This window comes from Capricornis sumatraensis, chromosome 20 (assembly GCF_032405125.1).
Source record: "Capricornis sumatraensis isolate serow.1 chromosome 20, serow.2, whole genome shotgun sequence".
In the NCBI taxonomy this organism is placed as follows: domain Eukaryota; kingdom Metazoa; phylum Chordata; class Mammalia; order Artiodactyla; family Bovidae; genus Capricornis; species Capricornis sumatraensis.
The window spans coordinates 37115902-37142571 of record NC_091088.1 but is presented as its reverse complement, the minus strand read 5'-3'; positions in this window follow the sequence as shown (position 1 = coordinate 37142571).

Genomic DNA, 26670 nt, shown 5'->3' with positions numbered 1-26670 from the left:
AAGAATATGTGGGAGAATCAAATGAGTTAATATAAGAATTGCATTACAAGGTACACATATACACAGTCTCCTGTGCTTCATACATCAATACCAAGATAAAGGCATAAAGAATATGAGACACTTTTAACATGAGTTTGAGCAAACTGTGGGAAATAGTGAAGGACAGGAAAGCCTGGAGTGCTGCAGTCCATGGGATCGTAAAGAGTCGGATGCAACTTACAGGCTGAACAACAACACCAATTGGGAAAATGAATTATTTAGTACATTTATTTGTTCACATCAGACCCTCAATTCATTTCATAATGTAGTGATTCTTCCTGGTGACCCCAGGGAACTTTTCGTGATATTTGAAGACACAACTAGGGGGCTGAAGAATGGTAAGGGCATCAATCAGGTGGTGGTAAGAGAGGCTGATAAAAAACGATATTGTGCAAAGGCAGCTCCCAACAACATATTATCTGGCCCCAAATGTCAAGAGTTCCAAGGTTGCAAAATCCCAGTCATGAATAAATAAAGAACATGCAGGATTCTATTCCTCATATATGTACAGCTTCTAACAAATGAAAAATCTGTTTGTGCTCAGAGAAAAAGACAAACCAAAAAGATATATTCTGTGATTTTTCTTTATTTTTGCCTCTTTTTTTTTTGCTCATATTTTTCCATAGACATTTCTCAAGTTTTGTCAGAGTTAGTGGTCAGCTGGGTTCAATAAAACAACCACATCTTGTGGAGAAGCCCTGACTATTGTCATAATAAAGCTAGAACATTGTACCCAGTATGTGACATTACTCTTGATTCATCTTTTTTTTCTTGCAAGATACTTAAATTATTTCTTAGAAGCTCTGTATATGTCTGACTATATAAACTGTGTGCAAGATATGGGCTGGTTTGTGCTAGAGATATAGTCTTCCAAATCTTGAGTCCTTTTATTAAGACCCTAGCAGGATCATAACTTTTAATTATGATTGGCAGGGATCATGCATTTCTTGTGTATGCCAACTTTATCAGAATTTTTTAAAATGAAGGAAAATCTTGCAAATGTACCATAAAGCCTTGTATCCATATCTAGACTAGTAACAATTTCTAGCTGGTCAAGACAGATATCCAATTTTCATTGATAACCCCCGATCATAAATCCTGTACACATGACCCTTCAAAGGATTCTTCATCTCATGTTGTATGCCAGGGTATTGCTCCTCCAATCAAGAATTCATTTATGTGTGGCAGCACAAACGCACAGACGTTCAAAGGCACAAAGGCAAGTGATAACGCTGCATATTGGGGGGCAATAAAAGCCACATGGGTGACATGAACACATACTGGCCCGTTATTTTTTAAATATTTTATGGTTGTAGAAGAGGGTAAGGACATTAAGATAGATTTGCCATAATGTCGGTCCTCACCAAGCTGAATTAATTAATACTTGGATGGTTACTTGAGATTAAACAAATGACTTACTATTGTTCTTAGGGTAAAAGCCAAAATCCTTTAAATGGTGTGCAAAGCTAACTCTGTTTTAGGGCCTTGAATCCTGTCCTCCCCATCTAGTCTTTACCTAAAATCTTTTTTCAGTCCCAACTGTCATGTAATAAGCCCCTGTTGAGATGGTAGCCTAGACTCCACCTCTTCAGACACTTGTCTCTGATTGTCTGTGACATATATCTCTCTTCTTTATATTCCCTATTGTGATTTTAATGTTAAATGTGTCAATGTAGTTATTTGGTGAATCTCCTGAGATTGTAAATTCTATAACTAAAGCCAGGACTGTGATAATATTCACTCACCAGTTTATCTCTGGTGTCTCTACATGGTACCTGCTACCTACTGGTCTTTTCAATAAATCATTATGGAATAAAGAAATGCATAAATGAGTAAGAAGATGAATCTACACACCGTATGTGTTTTCTCCAGCCATTCTAGGCACAGGGGAACAAAATAAAATGTACAAGTTATACTTATGAAAATATTTCGCAGTCTGATAGGGAACTTAGATATTGGAACATACAAAGCAAAATAAATATTTAAAATGTTTTGATAATATTATATAAAATAGTTAGAAGAACACTGAAGGAGGAAAATGCACAGACTTTCTTTTACCTCCTGGAGAGCAAGGTATCAGTTTCATTTCCATTGGCTTACCACATTCTAATAAAAATGTTCTTCTTTCTTTCATTGTTTATTTTCTTAAGAAACTTGGTCACACTTAAGTCCTTTGTAATTTTTTTACATATATTTGAACCTCTGCCTGTACCACTCTGTCTCCATTTGCTCATTCAAGGATCATTTCCTAAGAGACATCTCCCTAATAATCAAGTTTATGGTACTCTTCACTCCTCCTTGGTATTTTTCACTCTTGCTCTGCTCATACTTTTTCATAGTACTTATCACCATTTTAAAATGTATTGCTAATTTATTTGCTAATTTTATTTTTTTCTACCCTTTAGAATGTGTTACAAGGGGACAATTTTTCTTTTTCCGCATGTTCTCTCTGACATCTCCAAGAAGGTCTGTAGCTGAAGAAAACACAGAATAATATTTTTTTAAGTGAATATATGATTAGGGAAAGAAAGAATGCATAACTGGAGAAGACCTTAGAAATTCTAAAATTTGAATTTGATCTCACAGAGTGAAAAATAATTTCTTACTCAAAAAAGACAAATTTGAGGGAGAAGTAAAGTGCGTAGTCACTGAGGGAGTCATGGTATGTTAAGGATTTTTTTTTCTTCTAAAGCATCATATGTTTGTTTTGGCAGGTACTAGAGACAGGCAGCAAGAGTAGAAAGATGAGATTAAGGCAGAGTATAGAAGGACCTCAAAGTTAATAAATTCATCTTCTCTTCTCTGAGCAATAGGAAGTCGTAGAAGGCAATTAGACTGGTAAATGAAATGATGTATTTTGCATTTTAGGAAGATCAATTCAGCAGTTGGATGGAAATGAAATGGAAAAGATAGTGGCTGTTGGCCAAGAAACCAGCTGGAAGACTGTTGCCAAAATCTGGGGTGTATTTATAAAGCATCTCCTATATGACTCTCAGTTTTATTTTCTTTAAAATATGAATTTGACCATTATAATGTTAAAAAAAGGCTTTAAATATCTATTCTTCTGCTACTATTTCGTTAAAAATTTTGTGTACTTTTATTTTAAGTTTATCAAGATAGGGAAATATAAGGGGAAATAAGAAAGATCAGAGATATTTTCTTAAGCCTGCTTTATTTAACAGGCATGTTATCAAAGGTTAAACTATATAGATGCATTCATAAGTAGAGGGTTCAAAGAGGCCAACATAATACACACCGAAAAACTAAGACCAGAGGAGAAGGTCAGTATTACCATAGGAGACTCGATAGATTAAAGGATTGCATATTTAGAAGAAAAACAGTGATATTAAAATTAGAAGTACTGGCAGGTATCAGAGTGACAAAGACCACTATGAGGGCGAAAGGCAGATTTGAATGCGAAATACCAGGACTCAGCCTGACCCAGCCTCTGGTTCTGACTCTGATCCTTGCTAGGAGAATGACACTGAGTGAGACTATTCCTTCCCTCTCAGATTCACTTCTTTTCTCTCTCAAATGAAGACATTGGTATCAATAGGTAACTAAAGCAGGGATCCCCTGCTTCCAAATATACTTAGTGATGAAGCTTTGAGAGCTACACTCAGTGTTTTAGAACTCCAAAGGCAATTCTACATTTTCCAATGATAGTTAAGAAGTTATCCACAACATCAGAGTTCTTTTTAATGACTCAAGATAGGATTCACTGTAGTCATTTTGTGTTGCTGATGGCTCTCATTAGTGATAATATATTCTGGGCTCACAGAAATTGAAACATTGTTGCTGCATTGATATTATTTAATTCCCAAACATTTACCAAACTTGGAGCAGAGGGTAAACATACAAAACTAAATCGATGCATAAGAAAGTAGCTCAGATTTGGGGAACCAAATGGTGAATGGATGTTGATCATTCCAGGTCCTTCACTTGTTTTCTCCTTATAACTTTTCAGGGAAAGTAAATAATACAGTTTTCCTTTGCCAGCCTCAGAGAAACAACTGTCAGAAAATTTCCTCAACAGAACAGTGAAGAGTTAATATTATGAAATGCTAATTTGTGAAAGGGAAACACACAACTGGGAATCTCAGGCCTATTTTGTCATTCCTTCTAAGGTTTTCTATTGATGATGAGATCTATCTCAGATTGTAGGAGCCCTGCATGGATTTTTCTTATGCCTTTGGAACTAATTGTTGACTTTACACATGAGATAAATTACCCTCTTTCTGAAACTTCTCATTTTCCCCCAGTGATAGAGGGTTCATGATTTCTTCCTAGTTATTTGGCAAGAAAGTTGGCTTTCCTTTTGATAGAAAATAATTTAGAGAATGTAGAAATGTTGGCCTTTGTGGAAACAAGATTTCCAAGTTTGTCTAGGGCATTACAGGATACAATTCTAGGAGCAACTGTGACCTGAGAAATTGGTGGAATGTGGACAGTTATTAATTGGCATCAGAATAACCTCTGAAGCCCTGTTAGGAGTGGCCTACCATTACACATGTATGATCGATACATATTAGACTTTGCTGGAGCCGACCTGGTTTAGGAGTTTTTACCTCCAAGTCTAGTTATGAATAGGGCCCCCTTTCACTGTCAGAAATGGCCCACTTTGGATGACATACTAAATACTCATAATATTTAAAGAGAACTGGGTCCAGAATCCAGATTTCAGAAGTTTCATATAGTTTCTGCTCCATGACTTGGGTGTACCCAGCTGGGGTCAGGCAGGTATCCTTGATTTGTGACTTTTGGCATAGTGCTCAGTTCTACTTCTCTGGTTCACCTGATTCTGATTAACTTGGGAATTAGATTTTAGTTACCCTGTCTGGACTTATGAAAAGGTTTCTTTTTTAAGGGAGAGTAGGGAGTAGGATCGGAGAAGGCAATGGCAACCCACTCCAGTACTCTTGCCTGGCAAATCCCATGGACAGAGGAGCCTGGTAGGCTGCAGTCCATGCGGTCGCACAGAGTCAGACACGACTTAACAACTTAGCAGCAGCAGCAGGGAGTAGGATGATTTATATCCCTAGAAAATATCCAAGATCCACTCTCCATTCTCCACAGTGTTACCTTTGAATCAGATCTGAGCAATTAGTTTAGAACCTGGCTGGGTTCCAGACACCAATTTCTGTCTATTTTAGGCCTGTCAATTTCTTGTTAGCATGTTTCTCCTGGGGAAAGTTAGACTTGGGATCTTGAGTCGATCATTTATTTACCCTCTGACCACATATATGATAGTAGGACTTCATCAGTTTTAGGTACTTTTCCATTTCCTCAACTCTAAAAGGGAGATGTGCCTTCATTCAGAAAAATAATAAACATGTAAGACAATTACTGACTATTATATGGCATAGAGTAGTTGCTGATGAAATGCTAGTTCTCACTTTTCCTAACCTGAAAATATTAAATAAAGATATCAGGAATTTGACATGCAACTGTGTTTACTACGAGTGAAATGACACAGAACATACAAGACGCACACAAGAGACATACACTCTGGCCAGAGGGACAAGAACCGCGCACACCAGCAAGCTCGCGGCTTATTTATATACATCCCCTCTGGGCAGAATTCCAGACTGTATGACTAAGCCTTCTTAGTACAGCGCATGTGCATAAATGTTATCATATAGCAAAAGGGAGTGAAATTCCAGCTTACTGCAGAGTCTGTCCAGAGCCCTTATCATAAGAAGGGAATGTTCCCTTATTAGCAAGGGACCATTAGTCTCAAGTCTGTGTCCGTCTCCTTGGCAGAACATCCTGTTTGCAAGCAGCACATCTCCACTTTCCCTATTGTGGCTGCATTAACCCTTCAAACTCTTTAGAAACTGTGACACTTTTGACCTAAAATATTAGTTTCCATGATTTTAAATACTCTAGGTATCTCATATAAGTGGAACCATACAGTTTTTATATGTCTCTTTATTTCACTTAGCATGATGTCCTCCAGGTTCATCAGTATTGTAGCATGTGACACCACACGATGTCTTTTTTTTTTTTTTTCCTTTTAAGGGTGAATAATATTTCATTGTGTTTTCCAGGTGGCTCAGTGGTAAAGAATTTTTCTGCCAAGCAGGAGACATGGATTCAGTCCCTGAGTTGGGAAGATCCCCTGGAGAAGGAAATGGCAACCCACTCCAGTATTTTACCTGAGAAATCCCATGGACAGAGGAGCCTGGTAGGCTATAGTCCATGGAGTCACAAAGAGTCTAACATGACTTAGCGACTAAACAACAACAAAAATATTTCATTGTATGTGTATGCCACCTTTTGTTTATCCAGTTATCCCACTACAAGATGATCTGAGTTGCTTCCACTTCTTGGCTATTGTTGACAATGCTGCAGTGAACATGGGTATGCAAATATCTTTTCAACATTTTGCTTTTCTTTATTTTGTATATATAGCAGAATGAAATATCAGAAAGGTATCAAACATATCTGATTGGAATGAGATTTTTTTTTTGTTTCTTATGGTGATCTGACCAAAATGTTTTTGAGAGTCTAAGATTATGTATGAAAGAATGTACTTGAATAATTGATTCAGGGAATATTCCAGGTGTTAATAGGCACATAACATTTGCATCATAAAATATCATTTTGCATCCTGATTTCCTCATTACAGGAGATGCATATGATTGAGAGTAATAAACATGATACCTTGTAAAACAGAGACCCAGGGAACTGAATTGTCCCTGCATTTGGTGCACCCTGATTAAATAAGGTGTCATCAGGTCCTCAGGAACTTCATCCTTATCTTAAGAAAAATGCATTGCCAATTGCAGTAGGGTACTGCCTGCATGAAACAACTGTGATATAACAATGACTACAAAGCCTTTTAATGAAAAAGCAGGAAAAATCAGTGATGATGACTGAGGGAAAATACAAAGTTCTGTTGATGAACTTTAGTATTTATAAATATCAAGGCCTAAATAAATAAATATAATAATAAAATAAATAAATACAATGAACTGCACAAAGAAAAAAATAACCTATCCTTTATTGGGAAATTGAATCTCAATGTGCCCCATCTCTTCAGTTGTGTCCAACTCTCTGTGACCCTATGGACTGTAGCCGATCAGGTTCCTCTGTCCATTGGAGTCTCCAAGCTAGAATACTGGATTGGGTTGCCATGCCCTGTTCCAGGGAATCTTCATGACCCACGAATCGAACTTGCATCTCCTGCATTGCAGGCAGATTCTTTAGCCACTCAGCCACCTGGGAAGCCCTAGAATATCAATGAAAAGTTGTGAAAGTTAAGTCGCTCAGTCGTGTCGAACTCTGTGCGACCCTGTGGACTGAAGCCCACCAGGCTCCACCATCCCTGGGATTCTCCAGGCAAGAACACTGGAGTGGGTTGCCATTTCCTTCTCCAATGCATGAAAGTAAAAAGTGAAAGTGAAGTCACTGAGTTGTGTCCAACTCTCAGCGACCCCATGGACTGTATCCTACCAGGATCCTCTGTCCATGGGATTCTCCAGGCAAGAATACTGGAATGGGTTGCCATTTCCTTCTCCAGGGGATCTTCCTGACCCAGGGATCGAACCCAAGTCTTCCACATTAGAGGCAGACACTTTAACCTTTGAGCCACCAGGGAGAAATATCAATTGTCACCATCAAAAAATATTACATGTGCTACGTTTCCCTAGTTAACTCAAATAGAAATCAACTGACCCCATTCTTTCTCCTCCCACATTTTAATTTGTGACATATACTAATAAAATACTAAAAAATAAATTCCAAATCTCAGGAGCCATTTATGTGTCTACTTAAAGTCCCAGAAACAAGTGACATAAATTTATTGGAGACATCGGTTTACAGGGTGGCAGAAAATTTACAAACTTACAGACTCAGGCAAGGAGATCTTATTGAAACCATGCAATAGAAACACAGGTTCTTTCAAAAGCAATATATCTGAAAGTGGTTCTCATTCTTATCTTAGTATCACATAGGCAGTTTGTGAAAATCCATTGACTGCTATCTACCAACTGGTAGAAATAGAAGTGTCTCACTCAATCTCTAGGTTTAATCATAGTTTCCAGGATATCTATGACATACTGTATAAATGACCTCTCCATAAGTAAGTAGCAAGGGAAAACCTGGAAGAATGTCTTCTCAGGGGAGACCTTTTGTGTGTGTGTGTGTGTGTGTGTTTTCCTTTTTTTCTCCCCTCCGTTTAGAGCCTTGAGTCAAAGACACGTACACACAGAGAGTTATTCTTTACTGAAGTTTTAGCTCTTCAAGTGTCTCAATGTTAATACTTGACCTTGTCTGGTCCATTGTTTTGTCCATTTCTCCCATGAGGCTCATTGGATCAGAATTGACTGATGCCCACAGGATAGCTAAAGTATCAAAGGTTTGTAGCTTCTACTGAAAAGTTTGACCCTTAGGGATTTCCCTTAATATCTTGTAAATTCAACTGAGCAATTGAATGCACTTTTGCTATTGTTTTTCCAATATTTTAAGAATGCTAGAATGGTTAGTTTTTCAGGAATGGAGTCTATCATATGGCTGAAAACAATGTCAAATTATTCTACTTCTACTAACAAGCACAATAATCCTTAAAAGGCATTACCACATCCAGAACTTCTTACTAAGTGAATTTCCTGGAAAATTCATTACTCTTTTGAATCAATGAAATTCTCTCCTGGTGAGTACTGCCATCCCCAGGCATGCAGTTTTCAATTCTTTATAATGAACTGCAAGGTCTTAACAGAATACAGAAAGCTTTCCCAAAGCAACTTTGGTTCTCATGCCTGCTTCACTCTCACAAGGCTTGTCTCATACCCTGATAACAGAGTACTAATATTTCCCACTTCTGACATTTATGTCATATTTTTCCCATTATCTTGAAAACCCTTCTTATATTTCATTACCTTGTTTCTCTTCTTCATCTGTGACAACTCAAGTCAGGTGATACATATTTTGCAAAGACTTCTTCAATCCCTAAAACTAACCTGTATGTCCATCTTTCTTCTTAGGCAAATGGTGCTTTTTCAGTTCAGTTCAGTTCAGTCGCTCAGTCGTGTCTGACTCTTTTTAGCAGTTACCATAAAATTATACACAATGAAGAGTAAATATATTATCCCAAATTCCTTAATCTACATTCCAGGTACAATGTTTCACCAGCTTCTTGTATACCCAAGAGAAATAACCTAAGCAAATACATATAAGTGATTATCTTTTAATTTGTTAATCAAACTAAACTGTATAAATTATTATTTATTTCTATTTTTTATTTCCTAGTTGTATATACTATATATTGTTCTATATCACATGGTACTTTATAAACCAATTATCATAGTTTTCACAATGCATTTAAGTTACTGGCTTACACATGTGTTTTGTAATTGAGCAATTTCCACCTTTAAAGACAGGGGGTAGCTTGCTCATCTGTGTAGCTGGATGTCAACAAGGGTGGTGGGCATGAAGACATTCAGGATATAGTTATTGAACAAATGAAAGTGAATTTAGTTTGTACTCGTTAATGTATTTTTATTTCACCAAGTAATGTTCATACTGTATCAACATTGCTTAGGAAACTCCATTAACTATTATGTTAATGTTTGAGTTTTATAGGGACAATGCTATTCCCCTTAAATTGTGAAGCAAATTTTATTGTACTCAATGTGGCTTAAAAAAAAAAGAAAACCACAGATTAGGAATTTGAAGTACCTTGAACACCGGTTCACTTAAGGAGAGAAACAATTCAAAAAGCCATCACTAACATCCTCCTGCACAAGCATTGCGTGTGTGGAATAAGCTTTGCCCTTTTGAAAATTTCTAGCTGACCTTTAGAGAAACCAGAGCTTCTGGAGCTCAGCAGTAATCACATAGTGTCACTAGTATTATTACCAATTTTAAACAAAGAAAACTCATGAAACATTTAAAAGGATGTCTTTGGTTACTTAACAGTTTTTATGTTTTAAGCTCATGAATAGAAATGGGCTTTTAAAAACAGTAAATATTTAAATGCAGATATCATCTGTGTGTGTGTGTGGTGTGTGTGTGTGTGTGTGTGTGTGTGTGTGTCTGTCTGTCTGTATGTGTGTGTCCGTGTGTGTGTGTATCTGGAAGTCTTGATCTGCTACTTACTAGTTTTACAATTTGATCATTTTCTGTAATTCTTATTCCCCATTTCTTTTCCTGTAAAACTGTCATAGTCTCAGTGAGGCACATAGCACAGTATCTTTGAGGGACTGGATACTGAAAGAAACACAAAAGTTACGGAGCACACTCCCTGACACAGTGGAGGAAAGACTTGGCTGTTAGTTGGAAGTCAGGGGTTCTAGTTCTGGATTTGCTGCTAACTTCCTTTTGATCATTCCCCCTTAGTAATCAATGAGGTGTGTGGACTGGATGCTCAGAGCATCCCTTTCCATCCTTCAAGCAGAAGAACATCATTTATGCTTCCTCCGAGGGGCATAGCTTTTCACTCAACTTCATTTTAAGTTTACAACACATTCCTTCCCCATGTCATGCATGATTTTCAAGAACTTACTGAAGAATCAGCACTTCTAAAATTGGGAAATATACCAAGGAAAAATAAATACAAGGGGAATGCCTGATGAAAAAAAGAGTGTTGAAGAAAAGGGAGGGAAAATTCCAAAACGGCACCTCCATAGTAGGTCTAGGAAGCAATCCATGTAGGCTGGGACAGGGGACTATGGGAATCTCAATGGAGATCTTCAGGGAAAAGAAGAAAGAAAAACAAGACACAAATAAATTGTCTGGGTTTTTTTGACTGTTTAATGTGTTATACTGAAAAACTTTTTTAAAGAGCCCTGGGAAAATGTAGAAAACTTGGATTTTCACAGAAAAATGGCTTTAAAAATGAAATGGTTATTAATAAAACAAAAACAGTTGTTCAAAACAGACAAATAAGTCATAATTTATTTCTTGGCTCACTAATGGACACTATTTATGTAGATATAGAAATAACAATGAAATATGTATCTGGAAAGTGAGATGCAATTTATTTGGTGGAAGGGAGAAAGGGCAGAAGTGTGAAAGAACTCAATCACATCTAAAATAAAAGAGAAACAAATTTGACTAGGTGGGAGATAATAGGTTGCATGTATTGTTTAGACATAGGAAGGTGAACACCGATATACATTTCTAAATGAACTAAAAACTAAAAACTTGCAGAGTGGGGAGAGCTGCTTCTGGTAGCAGCCTACAGATAAAAGAAGGAAAATATTGGCTACATTTAACTGCTGCTTTTCAACCAGATACATGGTCTCTCTCTTTTTTTTTTTTTTTCCTATTAAGCATTAAAATAAGGCTGCAGAGTAACAGATACAAAGGAACTTGTTAACTATGGCATATGGAGAATGGGATTTCAATCTCTCTGAGTATTGACAGGGCTAAATATATTATTTTACCCATTTCCTACAGACATGTTATATGATAAAATGTGTTATCAACTAACATTATAAAGCAACAGAACAAGGTTTGAGGAAATCATGATGTCAACAGATAGTAGTAAAAGAATCACATTTGAATCTTTTGATTATAAATAACATGTTCTTGCCTTTGCAGAGTACTACCACAATTACAGTCTCTAAAAACGTCTACTCTAGTTAGTTGACTGAGATACAAGAACTTTGGAGTTGCTTATGACCCCTTCTACTCCTACCTCTGGATGAATAGGACCACTTCAGACATAATATCTCACACCTGTCCAAGGGAAAGTCTGACGTCAGGGATCCAAGTCTTAGGAGCCTCTTGCTACCTTGTTCAGTTGAGTTCAGTGGCTCAGTCATGTCCAACTCTTTGCAATCCCATGGACTGCAGTACGCCAGGCCTCCCTGTCCATCACCAACTTCTGGAGTATACTCAAACTCATGTCCATTGAGTCAGTGATGCCATTTAACCATCTCATCCTCTGTCGTCCCCTTCTTCTCCCGCCTTCAATCTTTCCCAGCATCAGGGTCTTTTCCAATGAGTCAGTTCTTCACATCAGGTGGCCAAAGTATTGGAGTTTCAACTTTAGCATCAGTCCTTCAAATGAATATTCAGGACTGATTTCCTTTAGGATTGACTGATTAGATCTCCCTGCCATCCAAGGGACTCTCAAGAGTCTTTTCCAACACCACAGTTCAAAAGCATCAATTCTTTGGTGCTCAGCTTTCCTTATAGTCCAACTCACATCCATACATGACTACTGGAAAAACCATACCTTTGACTAGCCGGACCTTTGTTGGCAAAGTAATGTCTCTGAGACAGCAAAAGAGACACAGATGTAAAGAACAGACTGTTGGACTCTGTGGGAGAAGGAGGGTGGGATGATTTGAGAGAATAACACTGAAACATGTATATTATCATATGTGAAATAGAGTGCCAGTCCAGGTTTGATGCATGAGACAGGGTGCTCAGGGCTGGTGGACTGGGATGACTCTGAGGGATGGGATGGGGAGGGAGGTGGGAGGGAGAGTCAGGATGGGGAACACATGTACACCCATGGCTGATTCATGTGAATGTATGGCAAAACCCACCACAACATTGTAAAGTAATTAGCCTCCAATTAAAAAGAAATAGATTATCTTCTTGAAGATGGAAAGCATTTTGGATTCATGTCATGTCACTTGCCATTAATTTCAAAGTAATAAAATGGTCATTTTCTGTTAAAAAATATATATGCTATTTAGGTTGTTCATAACTTTTCTTCCAAGGAGCAAGCGTCTTTTAATTTCATGGCCACAGTCACCATCTGCAGTGATTTGGGAGCCCCCAAAATAAAGTCTGTCACTGTTTCCACTGTTTCCCCATCTATCTGCCATGGAGTGATGGGACCAGATGCCATGACCTTAGTTTTCTGAATGTTGAATTTCAAGCCAAGTTTTTCACTCTCCTTTTTCACTTTCATCAAGAGACTCTTTAGTTCTTCTTCACTTTCTGCCATAAGGGTGGTGTCATCTGCATATCTGAGGTTATTGCTATTTCTCCTGGCAATCTTGATTCCAGTTTGTGCTTCATTCAGTCCAGCATTTCTCATGATGTACTCTGCATATAAGTTAAATGAGCAGAGTGACAATATATAGCCTTGACATACTCCTTTCCCAATTTGGAACCAGTCTATTGTTCCATGTCCAGTTCTAACTGTTGATTCTTGACCTGCATACAGACTTCTCAGGAGTTCAGTTCAGGTGGTCTGGTATTGCTATCTTGTTCATTATGGCAATAGCCTTACAGTTCAACAGATTAAAAAAGAAAGGAAGAAAGAAAGAAACTAAAGGAAAACACAGGAGTGTTACCAAATTATAGTTACTTGTAGCAGACTTTTATTTGCTGTCCCAGGGAAAAATACAAATAATTAACAACAGTGTGCACAAAACAGACCTGACCAGTAATGAGATAATAATTTTTCTGTGTGTTTAGACGTTGAGTTTGCAATTTTATCCTCCAATGCTTCTGAGTATTATACATTTAGCAATTGCTGATAACAGTTGCCATTAACAAAATGATATTCCAGAGGCCAAACCTCAGCACTTCTGGTGAAAGAGAGAATTTCAACATTATAAATAAATATAATTCCATAATCTTAGAACTTTATTTCTGTGTAAACATTCAAATATGGATGCAGTCATGGGGCACTTTCTGCCTTTACTATAAACTAATAATATCTGGTACCTGGAGTCTTTCAGTTCTAAGGACGACAAGTAGCAGAGGTTGTAGTAGTAGTACCAATAATAATAATGCAAGTGGGAAATGGTAGAAAATTATAATTGCTTCAATATGATTTCTTCCCTGAAACACCTATTTAAATGCAAGGACCAATGTATTTTGTGCATGAACAATACTTATTAATGTGTACTTTGTTGTCTTTTAAATGCCACTATTGGTTTATCCATCCACACATGGATGGATGCATGCATGTGTTCAAATGTTCAACAAACATTTACTAGGTACCCACCACCTACCTCGGAGAAGGCAATGGCACCCCACTCCAGTACTCTTGCCTAGAAAATCCCGTGGGCCCAGGAGCCTGGTGGCTTGCAGTCCATGGGGTCGCTGAGGATCGGACACGACTGAGCGACTTCACTTTCACATTTCACTTTCATGCATTAGAGAAGGAAATGGCAACCCACTCCAGTGTTTTTGCCTGGAGAATCCCAGGGACGGGGGAGCCTGGTGGGCTGCTGTCTATGGGGTCGAACAGAGTCGGACGCGACTGAAGTGACTTAGCAGTAGCACCACCTACCTGATCTGGTTCTATGCCCAGTGGACAAGCATAGTTCATAACATAACCTTTAATGGTAGGAGATGTAACACAAGGACATACTTTCAATATGAAATGACAGAAGGTAATTAAAGTAAATTAAGGCCCCAGCTTGAGTCCAGGGTAAACTCATCTCAGTCTTCCACCTTAGGAGTCCCTGTGCAATTGGTTCTTCTGGGTATTTCTTTCCACAGGAAGGGAGAGAACTAAGACTCAAGGAAATATACCTGGGTCCAAGGGAAGGGTTGATTCTAAACATATCTGCATCTTGCCTGTCTGTTCTCTAGCCCAACTCCCTCCAGTTCTTCCTGATGGGAGATATTCCAGAAGAATGATTTAGAATTATAGTCTTTCTCTCATCTCTGGTATATCTCCATGTACCTGATGTTGAAAAACTGGAAGAGTCAAGAAGCAGAAATCAGACAATGATCAAAACCCAGTTTCACTCAACATTCTTCCTATGGATAGGAATATCCTAGAATTTGCAATAAGAAAACACTATTTGTATGATACGCCCTAGTTTCATACTCTGAAATGACCTTAAATAAACCTCACTTGCCCTCTGAGCTATAGGTAGAGAGAGGGAAGGTGAAAGGATGAAATTTTTTTTTTTTTAATTTTGGCTTCAGAGCTAATTGTTTAATAAAAATAGGTGACTACTCTACCTAACAAAAACAGATTTTTGGCTCAGCTTGTTACAAAATTTTCAAGCAGTTTTCCCCTTAAATTTAGCATATTATCTTACGGAACTCTATTTTTGAGGCTATGAGGGGAATTAGGAATCTATAATATATTTAAGTCAAAGCAAATCCTGTGTTCTTTGTTTCAACAACCGGTAGAATAAGGATTTTAAATAGGAATTAAAAACATAAATTAGATAAGAAAATACAATTTCAGATGTTGTTTACATTTCTAACTTAAACATATCTCAAAGCATCTTCAAATATTTATGACATGAAGTTGCTGTTTTTATTCCCTCAGGACAAGGGAAGAGATGTTGATCTTTTACAGAGTTTTTCTTCTCTGAACATTGGTGTTTTTTTCCCCCAACAAAAGTGTCCTTTCATTGTTTTAATAGCTGAACAAATGGCACTTTCAATCTTGTGTAATTTGGTCTAAATATCTGTCATTTCCTAGGATTAATGCCAGATGGACACTGAGAATATTTCTAAGAATTCACTGCTAAAATAAAGAGAGAGTCCAAATACACACCTGGCCACAAATGATGAGAGTGTGATGGATAACGGAGGCATTTATTCAACAGGAGGATATACAGATGGCTTTGCAATAGAAGTGAAAGATTGAGGTTGACCTCTTAAAGTAAAATGCAACAGAACATGGGCCAGAAGTCTCGTTTGCCTCTTATTTTAAATGACCATAGACTCAGTTCACTAAGCATTTACCACATACAGGACACTAGGCTAACCATAGTTCTCTTGACAAGGTTCAATGCTTATGCCCATTTTAACGATTGAGGAAATAGACTCTAGCAGATTAAGTGATACACCTAATTCACATTTTTTAAAGTGACAGGAGTGAGAGTTTAATCCACAGATTTTCAGGTTTCAACCTGTCTATGCTGCTGCTACTGCTGCTGCTAAGTTGCTTCAGTCATGTCCAACTCTGTGTGACCCCACAGACAGCAGCACACCAAGCTCCGCCTTCCCTGGGATTCTCCAGGCAAGAACACTGGAGTGGGTTGCCATTTCCTTCTCCAACCATGTGTTCATTGTTATTTGCTTACAAAATTTGTAACAAAGCTAGCACATCTTTATAGCTTTCAGAATGTTTTCTCTCCCAGTGGATTATGAATATACTGGGGACAGTTTCAATTTTATTTACTTTGTATCCCCCTGTTGCTTTATATTATGGGAACATTTGTTGCTGTTCAGTCACTAAGTCCTGTCCAACTCTTTGTGACCCCACGAACTACAGGAATCCAGGCCTCTCTGTCCTTCACTATCTCCCTGAGTTTTCTCAAACTCATGCCCACTGAATCAGTGATACCATCCAAACATCTCATCTTCTCTCTCACCCGTCTCCTCTTGCCCTCAATCTTTCCCAGCATCATGGTCTTTTCTAATAAGTCAGCTTTTCTCATCAGGTGGCCAAAGTATCAGAGCTTCAGCTTCAGCATCAGTCCTTCCAATTAATTTTCAGGATTGATTCATTTAGGAGTGACAAGTTTGATCTCCTTGACAACCAAGGGACTCTCAAGACTCTTTTCCAGAACCTCAGTTTGAAAGTATCAATCCAATGGAGTAGCCATCATGGTCAACAAAAGAGTCTGAAATGCAGTATTTGGATGCAATCTCAAAAATGACAGAATGATCTCTGTTCATTTCCAAGGCAAAGCATTCAGTATCACAGTAATCCAAGTCTATGCCCCAACCAGTAACGCTGAAGAAGCTGAAGTTGAATGGTTCTATGAAGATCTACAAGACCGTTTAGAAATAACACCCCAAAAAGATGTCCTTTTCATTATAGGGGATTGGAATGCAAAAGTAGGAAGTCAAGAAACACCTGGAGTAATAGGCAAATTTGGCCTTGGAATACGGAATGAAGCAGGGCAAAGGCTAATAGAGTTTTGCCAAGAGAACACAATGGTCATAGCAAACATCCTCTTCCAACAACACAAGAGAACATGGACATCACCAGATGGTCAACACCAAAATCAGATTGATTATATTCTTTGAAGCCAAAGATGGAGAAGCTCTATTCAGTCAGCAAAAACAAGACCGGGAGCTGACTGTGGCTCAGATCATGAACTCCTTATTGCCAAATTCAGACTCAAATTGAAGAAAGTAGGGAAAACCACTAGACTATTCAGGTATGACCTAAATCAAATCCATTATGATTATACAGTGGAAGTGAGAAATAGATTTAAGGGACTAGACTGATTGATAGAGTGCCTGATGAACTATGGAATGAGGTTTGTGACATTGTACAGGAGACAGGGATCAAGACCATCTCCATGGAAAAGAAATGCAAAACATCAAAATGGCTGTCTGGGGAGGCCTTACAAATAGCTGTGAAAAGAAAAGAAGCAGAAAACAAAGGAGAAAAAGAAATATATAAGCAGCTGAATGCAGAGTTGCAAAGAATAGCAAGGAGAGATAGGAAAGCCTTCCTCAGTGAACACTGCAAAGAAACAGAGGGAAACAAAAGAATGAGAAAGTCTAGAGATCTCTTCAAGAAAATTAGAGATACCAAGGGAACATTTCATGCAAAGATGGGCTCGATAAAGGACAGAAATGGTATGGACCTAACAGAAGCAGAAGATATTAAGAAGAGGTGGCAAGAATACACAGAACTGTACAAAAAAGATCTTCATGGCCAAGATAATCACGATGATGTGATCACTCACCTAGAGCCAGAGATCCTGGAATGTGAAGTCTAGTGGATCTTAGAAAACATCACTACGAACAAAGCTAGTGGAGGTGATGGGATTCCAGTTGAGCTATTTCAAATTCTGAAAGATGATGCTGTGAAAGTGCTGCACTCAATATGCCAGCAAATTTGGAAAATTCAGCAGTGGCCACACGTCTGGAAAAGGTCAGTTTTCATTCCAATTCCAAAGAAAGGCAATGCCAAAGAATGCTCAAACTACTCCACAGTTGCACTTATTTCACACGCTAGTAATGCTCAAAATTCTCCAAGCCAAGCTTCAGCAATGCATGAACCATGGCTTACAGATGTTCAAGCTGGTTTTGGAAAAGGCAGATGAACCAGAGATCAAATTGCCAACATCCGCTGAATCATGCAAAAAGCAAGACAGTTCCAGAAAAACATCTATTCCTGCTTTATTGACTATGCCAAAGCCTTTGACTGTGTGGATCACAATAAGCTGTGGAAAATTCTGAAAGAGTTGGGAATACCAGACCACCTGACCTGCCTCTTGAGAAACCTATATTCAGGTCAGGAAGCAAAAGTTAGAACTGGACATGGAACAACAGAATGGTTCCAAATAGGAAAAGGAGTACATCAAGGCTGTATATTGTCACCCTGCTTATTTAACTTATATGCAGAGTCAGTCAGTGCAGTTCAGTCGCTCAGTCGTGTCCGACTCTTTGCGACCCCACAGTCTGCAGCACGCCAGGCCTCCCTGTCCATCACCAACTCCCGGAGTTCACTCAGACTTGTGTCCATCGAGTCGGTGATGCCATCCAGCCATCTCATCCTCTGTCGTCCCCTTCTCCTTCAGCCCCCAGTCCCTCCCAGCATCAGAGTCTTTTCCAATGAGTCAACTCTTCGCATGAGGTGGCCAAAGTACTGGAGCTTCAGCTTTAGCATCATTCCTTCCAAAGAAATCCCAGGGCTGATCTCCTTCAGAATGGACTGGTTGGATCTCCTTGCAGTCCAAGGGACTCTCAAGAGTCTTCTCCAACATCACAGTTCAAAAGCATCAATTCTTTGGTGTTCAGCCTTCTTCACAGTCCATCTCTCACATCCATACGTGACTACTGGAAAAACCATAGCCTTGACTAGATGAACCTTAGTCGGCAAAGTAATGTCTCTGGTTTTGAATGTGCTATCTAGGTTGGTCATATCATTTCTTCCAAGGAGTAAGCGTCTTTTAATGTCATGCCTGCAATCACCATCTGCAGTGATTTTGGAGCTCCCAAAAATAAAGTCTGACACTGTTTTCCCTGTTTCTCCATCTATTTCCCATGGAGTGACGGGACCGGATGCCATGATCTTCATTTTCTGAATGTTGAGTTTTAAGCCAACTTTTTCACTCTCCTCTTTCACTTTAATCAAGAAGCTTTTTCATTCCTCTTCACTTTCTGCCATAAGCATGGTGTCATCTGCACATCTGAGGTTATTGATATTTCTCCCGGCAATCTTGATTCCAGCTTGTGATTCTTCCAGCCCAGCATTTCTCATGATGTACTCTGCGTATAAGTTAAATAAGCAGGGTGACAATATACAGCCTTGACATACTCCTTTTCCTATTTGCAACCATTCTGTTGTTCCATGTCCAGTTCTAACTGTCGCTTCCTGACCTGCATACAGATTTCTCAAGAGGCAGGTCAGGTGGTCTGGTATTCCCATCTCTTCCAGAATTTTCCACAGTTTCTTGTGATCCACACAGTCAAAGGCTTTGGCTTAGTCAATAAAGCAGAAATAGATGTTTTTCTGGAACTCTCTTGCTTTTTTGATGATCCAGCAGATGTTGGCAATTTGATCTCTATTTCCTCAGCCTTTTGTAAAACCACCTGAACAACTGGAATTTCGCAGTTCACATATTGCTGAATCCTGGCTTGGAGAATTTTGAGCATTGCTTTACTAGCGTGTGAGATGAGTGCCATTGTATGGTAGTCTGAGCATTCTTTCTCATTGCCTTTCTTTGGGATTGAAAGGAAAACTGACCTTTTATAGTCCTGTGGCCACTGCTGAGTTTTCCAAATTTGCTGGCATATTGAGTGCAGCACTTTCACAGCATCATCTTTCAGAATTTGAAACAGCTCAACTGGAATCCCATCACCTCCACTAGCTTTGTTCGTAGTGATGTTTTCTAAGGCCCACTAGACTTCACATTCCAGGATGTCTGGCTCTAGGTGAGTGATCACACCATCGTGATTATCTGGGTCGTGAAGATCTTTTTTGTACAGTTCTTCTGTGTATTCTTGCCACCTCTTCTTAATATCTTCTTCTTACGTTAGGTCCATACCATTTCTGTCCTTTATCGTGCCCACCTTTGCATAAAATGTTCTCATGGTATCTCTAATTTTCTTGACGAGATGTCTAGTCTTTCCCATTCTATTGTTTTCCTCTATTTCTTTGCAGTGTTTGCTGAGGAAGGCTTTCTTATCTCTTCTTGCTGTTCTTTGGAACTCTGCATTCAGATGCTTGTGCTAAGTTGCTTCAGTCATGTCCGACTCTGTGCGACCCATAGACGGCAGCCCACCAGGCTCCCCCATCCCTGGGATTCTCTCGGCAAGAACACTGGAGTGGGTTGCCATTTCCTTTTCCAATGAGTGAAAGTGAAGTCACTCAGTCATGTTCGACCCTCAGCGAACCCATGGACTGCAGCTTTCCAGGCTCCTCCATCCAGTGTATTTTCCATGCAAGAGTACTGGAGTGGTGTACCATTGCCTTCTCCGTATTTCAGATGCATATATCTTTCCTTTTCTCCTTTGCTTTTTGCTTATCTTCTTTTCACAGCTATTTGGCAGAGTACATCATGAGAAACACTGGGCTGGATGAAGCACAAGCTGGAATCAAGTTTGCCAGGAGAAATATCAGTAACCTCAGATATGCAGATGACACCACCCTTATGGCAGAAAATGAAGAGGAACTAAAAAGCCTCTTGATGATTGTGAAAGAGGAGAGTGAAAAAGTTGGCTTAAAGCTCAACATTCAGAAAACTAAGGTCATGGCATTTCGTCCTATCACTTAATGGGAAATAGATGGGGAAATAGTGGAAACGGTGGCTGACTTTATTTTTTAGGGCTCCAAAATCACTGCAGATGGTGACTGCAGCTATGAAATTAAAAGACGCTTACTCCTTGGAAGAAAAGTTATGACCAACCTAGATAGCATATTAAAGAGCAGAGACATTACTTTGCCAACAAAGGTCCATCTAGTCAAGGCTATGGTTTTCCAGTGGTCATGTATGGATATGAGAGTTGGACTGTGAAGAAAGCTGAGCGCCAAAGAATTGATACTTTTGAACTGTGATGTTGGAGAAGACTCTTGATAGAGAATCTTGGACTCTTGAGAGAGTCTTGGACTGCAAGGAGATTCAAGCAGTCCATCCAAAAGGAGATCAGTCCTGGGTGTTCTTTGGAAGGAATGATGTTAAAGCTGAGTTGCCTTATTGGAAAAGACTCTGATGCTGGGAGGGATTGGGGGCAGGAGGAGAAGGGGATGACAGAGGATGAGATGGCTGGATGGCATCACGGACTCGATGGACGTGAGTTTTGTCAACTCCAGGAGTTGGTGATAGACAGGGAGGCCTGCCATGCTGCAATTCATGGGGTTGCGAAGAGTCAGACACAACTGAGTGACTGAACTGAACTGAACAGCCTTCTTTATGGCCACCACTCACATCCATACATAACTCCTGGAGAAATTATAGCTTTGACTCTATGGAACTTTGTCAGCAAAGTTATGTCCATTTTTAAAACACCATCTAGGTTAGTTATAGGTATTCTTCCAAGGAGCAAGCACGTTTCATTTTGTGGCTGCAGTCACCATGAACAGTGATTTTGGAGCCCAAGAAAGTGAAATCTGACACTGTTTTCACGTTTTCCCCATCTATTTGCCATAAGGTGATTGGACTGCATGCCATGATCTTCGTTTTTTGAATGTTTTGTTTTAAGCCAGTTTTTTCACTGTCCTCTTTCACCTGCATCAAGAGGCTCTTTAGTTCCCCTCCACTTTCTGCCATTAAAATGGTATCATATACATATCTAGGTTCTTGATATTTCACCCAACAATCTTGATTCCAGCTTGTGATTCATTCATCCTGGCATTTTGCATGATGTACTCTGCATATAAGTTAATAAAGCAGGGTAACAATATACAGCCTTGACATATTCCTTTCCTAATTTCAAACCAGTTGTTGGTTCCATGTCCAGTTCCAACTGTTGCTTCTTGTCCTGCATACAGGTTTCTCAGGAGGCAGGTAATGTGCTCTGTTATTCCCATCTTGTTATGAATATTCATTAAGGATATTCCACAGTTTGTTTTGATCCACACAGACAAAGGTTTTAGCCTAGTCATAGGAAATGCATAGTAATTATCTGATGCACAAATTTAACATCAACTATAAAGCTGCAGACAAAGTCAAGTTTCTCTTTTATTTTACTGTCAGTTCCTCCCCTGTTATTTAGACTCTTATTTCACCATCTTTCCATTTCTGTTTTGCTTTGCTGCTGCTAAGCTGCTAAGTCACTTCAGTCTTGTCCAACTCTGTGTGACCCCAGAGACGGCAGCCCACCAGGCTCCCCCGTCCCTGGGATTCTCCAGGCAAGAACACTGGAGTGGGTTGCCATTTCCTTCTCCAATGCATGAAAGTGAAAAGTGAAAGTGAAGTCGCTCAGTCGTGTCGACTCTTAGCGACCCCATGGACTGCAGCCTACCAGGCTCCTCCATCCATGGGATTTTCCAGGCAAGAGTACTGGAGTGGGGTGTCATTGCGTTCTCCATCTCTTGCCTTAATTTTATCTAAATTTTGCTTCCATATATTTACCCAAGGTTTAGCTAGTCTAGGAATGGTTATCACATGATTACTCTTCTAAGGAACTTGTGTGAACAGAGGGATATATGGAAATTGCACGCTAATTTATGATAATTTATAGACAATGAGATGTAATGGATAGACAATGACTGATGCTGGAAACTTTTGCAATAACTTTTATTTTATTTATAAAAACCCATTAATTCCTGTGATAAACAACTTTACAAAACTGCAGAGCACTGAATAAGGATTGTATGTGCTTTTGGCTTTTAATTAGTCAAGTATTTTTAAATATTTAAGAAATTTGCCTTTTAATGAAAGGTTTAAATATATGACAAGTATAAAACTGGCATCATGCTAAAAACATCTTTGCAGAAGGATCACATATACATCAGATTTAAATAAAAGTCTCTGACAATTAAGATGAATAGAAATCATGGTGGAAATAAGAAGAGTGAAATGTCACAGCTTTAATCAACCATAATCTTAAGTGTGAACAGCTAATAGCTAAAATTAATATGAGAAGCCTAGCAAGGTAAGTACATATTTCAAATGGGAAAATGCAATGAAAGTTGCCAAGAATGAAATTTAAACACATGTAATGAATGCTCTGAGTTTTCCACATTTGAACTATGAAACACATGAATAATCAAAATTCAATTCATGATTATAATAAGAGCTTCTAGAATGGCTCAGTAATGCTAGGTTCAGACAAAATGCAATTGACCCTTGAGCAACATGGGTTTGAACTGTACAGGTTTGAACTGTTTTTTTTTTTTTTTTTAATAAATATGTACCACAGGAATACACAATCCAAGAATGGCTGAATCCACAAATGAAGGACTACAGATATGAAAGGCTGGCTTTAAAGTTATATGTGGACTTTGGCTGCTTAGAGGGTCAGCACCACTAACACTTGGGTTGTTCAAAGGTCAAGGTATTCCACTGAGGCTGTGGTCCTTTCATCTATGAAATAAAAATGACCATGCATGTGATTCTGTTAAAGGTGAAGTAAACAGAAATGTCCAAATATCTCAAAATGAAAATTAGGCAAGAGAGAGTAGTTAGCATATACTGTTTACATTTATGTATAATTGTGCTTTTGATAAAATTTATATGCTTTACAGATATCTCAATATCTTGTGATGATTCAAAACTAATATATTTTTTTTTTAAGATGAGAATTGGAAGTAAAACTCAGATGCAGGTCAAAGCAGTCAACAGAGTATCAATTATGAGTTTCAAAGCAAATTAATCAGGTTTCTTGTTTTAACTCAGCATTTTCTCTCCCTCTTTTAAAACTTCTAATGATTCCTCATTGCCAATATGTTTAGTCCCAAAGCTAGATAACAGAAGGTAAGATTTATATTTATATTTATATTCAGTTCCCTTATGTAGTGTCTGTCTGTATTACTGCCAAGGAAGCTACATGTGTTTATTCAATCATCAAAAATACTCTGGCATGTACTATGGGCAGGTTGCTGTGCAAGACACTGAGAAGATACAGATGAATAAGAAAATTCTCCATTCTTAATGAGATCAAAATATTCCTATAGAAATAGATAGTTCATTTAAGTGAACATTAGTACTTAGCAGAGGAAATCTCAAGCAAGTATTGAAACAGGAGAAATAAGCATTTAAATTAGACCAGAACATAGTGAATAAGTTTTAGAGATCTACTGTACAATATGGTGCCTATAGTTAAAAACATGGTATCATTAACTTAAAAAATGTCAAAGATAGATCCATGTTAAATGTTCCTAACACACATATACATGCACACAGAGGAAATTTTTGAAGGTAATGAATATGTTTATTTTCATTGTGGCGAAGGTATCATGTGCATATGTGTATGTCCAAACGCACTAATGGTAGATGTTAAGTATACACAGTTTTTTTTTTCTTGTATATCAGTCATACCTTAATAAAACTGTGAAAACATAAATTAGGCTAGAACATATGTTCAGGGAAAATATTAAGTATGAAGAAATAACTTGAGCTAGTAGTTAAAAATAAATTGGGGACTTCCTTCCCTTGTGGCTCAGATGGTAAAGCATCTGCCTACAATGCAGGAGATCAGGATTCAATCCCTGGGTCAGGAAGATCCTCTGGAGAAGCAAATGGCAACCCATTCCAGTACTCTTGCCTGGACAATCCCATGGATGGAGGAGCATTGTAGGCTACAGTCCATGAGGTCGCAAAGAGTTGGACATGATTGAGCGACTTCACTTCACTTCAGTACAGCTATAGTCCATGAGGTCACAGAGTCAGACACAACTTAGTGACTGAACAATGAATGCATGAGTTAAGTTAAAAAAATTCTAGACAAGTAGAAGAGCATGGAAGCATGACATTGTCTAGACGTGTGGAAGAGCATGGGAGTTTTACTGTTACTGAAACATGAAATATCCCTTCATGCCTCTGTGCATTGCAAGTGTTAGTCACATTGACTCTACATATATCCCTTTATCTCTTCTGCTATTGGCCCCTGTTAATTTATCAAGATCAAATGAAAATAAAATTATTTCATGAGGCCTGTTTAAGCACTCAAGCTGAGGTATTTATGTCATCCTTTGACTTGGTGGTCAAAACAATGGCACATATTCTTTTTAGTGGACTCTGTAGTATTGCAACAAGACCCTCTCTTGAAGGCCAGAGTTTCTGATCACCAACCTAATAGAAGAGGAAATAGGAGTGAATTATTACTTACTCAAGCTGAGGTATTTATGTCATCCTTTGACTTGGTGGTCAGAACAATGGCACGTATTCTTCTTAGTGGACTCTGTAGTATTGCAACAAGATCCTCTCTTGAAGGCCAGAGTTTCTGATCACCAACTTAATAGAAGAGGAAATAGGAGTGAATTATTACTTACAAAGTTTGGTTCAGTATATGAGTGTGAGATAAATATTGACTCTTCTAGTATATTCCCTGGAGAAGGCAATGGCACCCTACTCCAGAACTCTTGCCTAGAAAATCCCATGGATGGAGGAGCCTGGTAGGCTGCGGTCCATGGGGTCACTAAGAGTCAGACATGACTGAGCGACTTCACTTTCTCTTTTCACTTTCATGCATTGGAGAAGGAAATGGCAACCCACTCCAGTGTTCTTGCCTGGAGAATCCCAGGGACGGGGAAGCTTGGTGGGCTGCCGTCCATGGGGTCACACAGAGTCGGACACGACTGAAGCGACTTAGCAGCAGCAGCAGTATATTCCCACTAATGAACAGTCATGAAAGAGAGCGGGGAGGCGGGGGGGAAACAGTTGGAAGATCTCTGGGTGGTGTAATTGTCATCCAATATGTGTGAAAATATAGTGGACTGAGACAAGAATGTACTTGGACTCGTTCAGTTCAGTCAGTTCAGTTGCTCAGTCATGTCTGACTCTTTGCGACCCCATGAGTTGCAGCACGCCAGGCCTCCCTGTCCATCACCAACTCCCAGAGTTCACTCAAACTCACATCCATTGAGTTGGTGATGCCATCCAGCCATCTCATCCTCTGTCGTCCCCTTCTCCTCCTGCAGCCACCTCATGCGAAGAGTTGACTTGGACTCATCCGTTCAGTTCAGTTCAGTCGCTCAGTCGTGTCCGACTCTTTGTGACCCCATGAATCGCAGCACGCCAGTCCTCCCTGTCTATCACCAACTCCCGGAGTTCACTCAGACTCACGTCCATCGAGTCAGTTATAGGTAGTAGCAAATGGATAACCTCTTTGGTCATGGGCCTAGAAAGAAAATGTTTGGAAGATCATGAATGAGGAGATCTTACCTCAAGGCTTCCCTGGTAGCTCAGCTGGTAAAGACTCTGCCTGCAGTGCAGGAGGCTCCAGTTCAATTCCTGGTATAGGTTACCCACACCAGTATTATTGGGCTTCCCTCGTGGCTCAGCTGGTAAAGAATCTGCCTGCAATGCGGGAGACCTGACCTGGGTTCGATCGCTCTGTTGGGAAGATTACCTGGAGAAGGGAGCCGCTACCCACTCCAGTATCACGGCTGGAAGAATTCCATGGACTATACAGTCCATGGGGTCGCAAAGAGTCAGACATGACTGAGGAATTTTCACTTTTCAGAAAGCAAGCATGCAGATGGACATATAAGATTGAGCACAGAGTATGTTATTTTTATAATATAGGTTAACACCCACCAGAGAACATCAACCACCAGAAAGACAGTAAAAACCAAGATCACAACATTATCAGCCAACTGACCTCAGTTAGCCT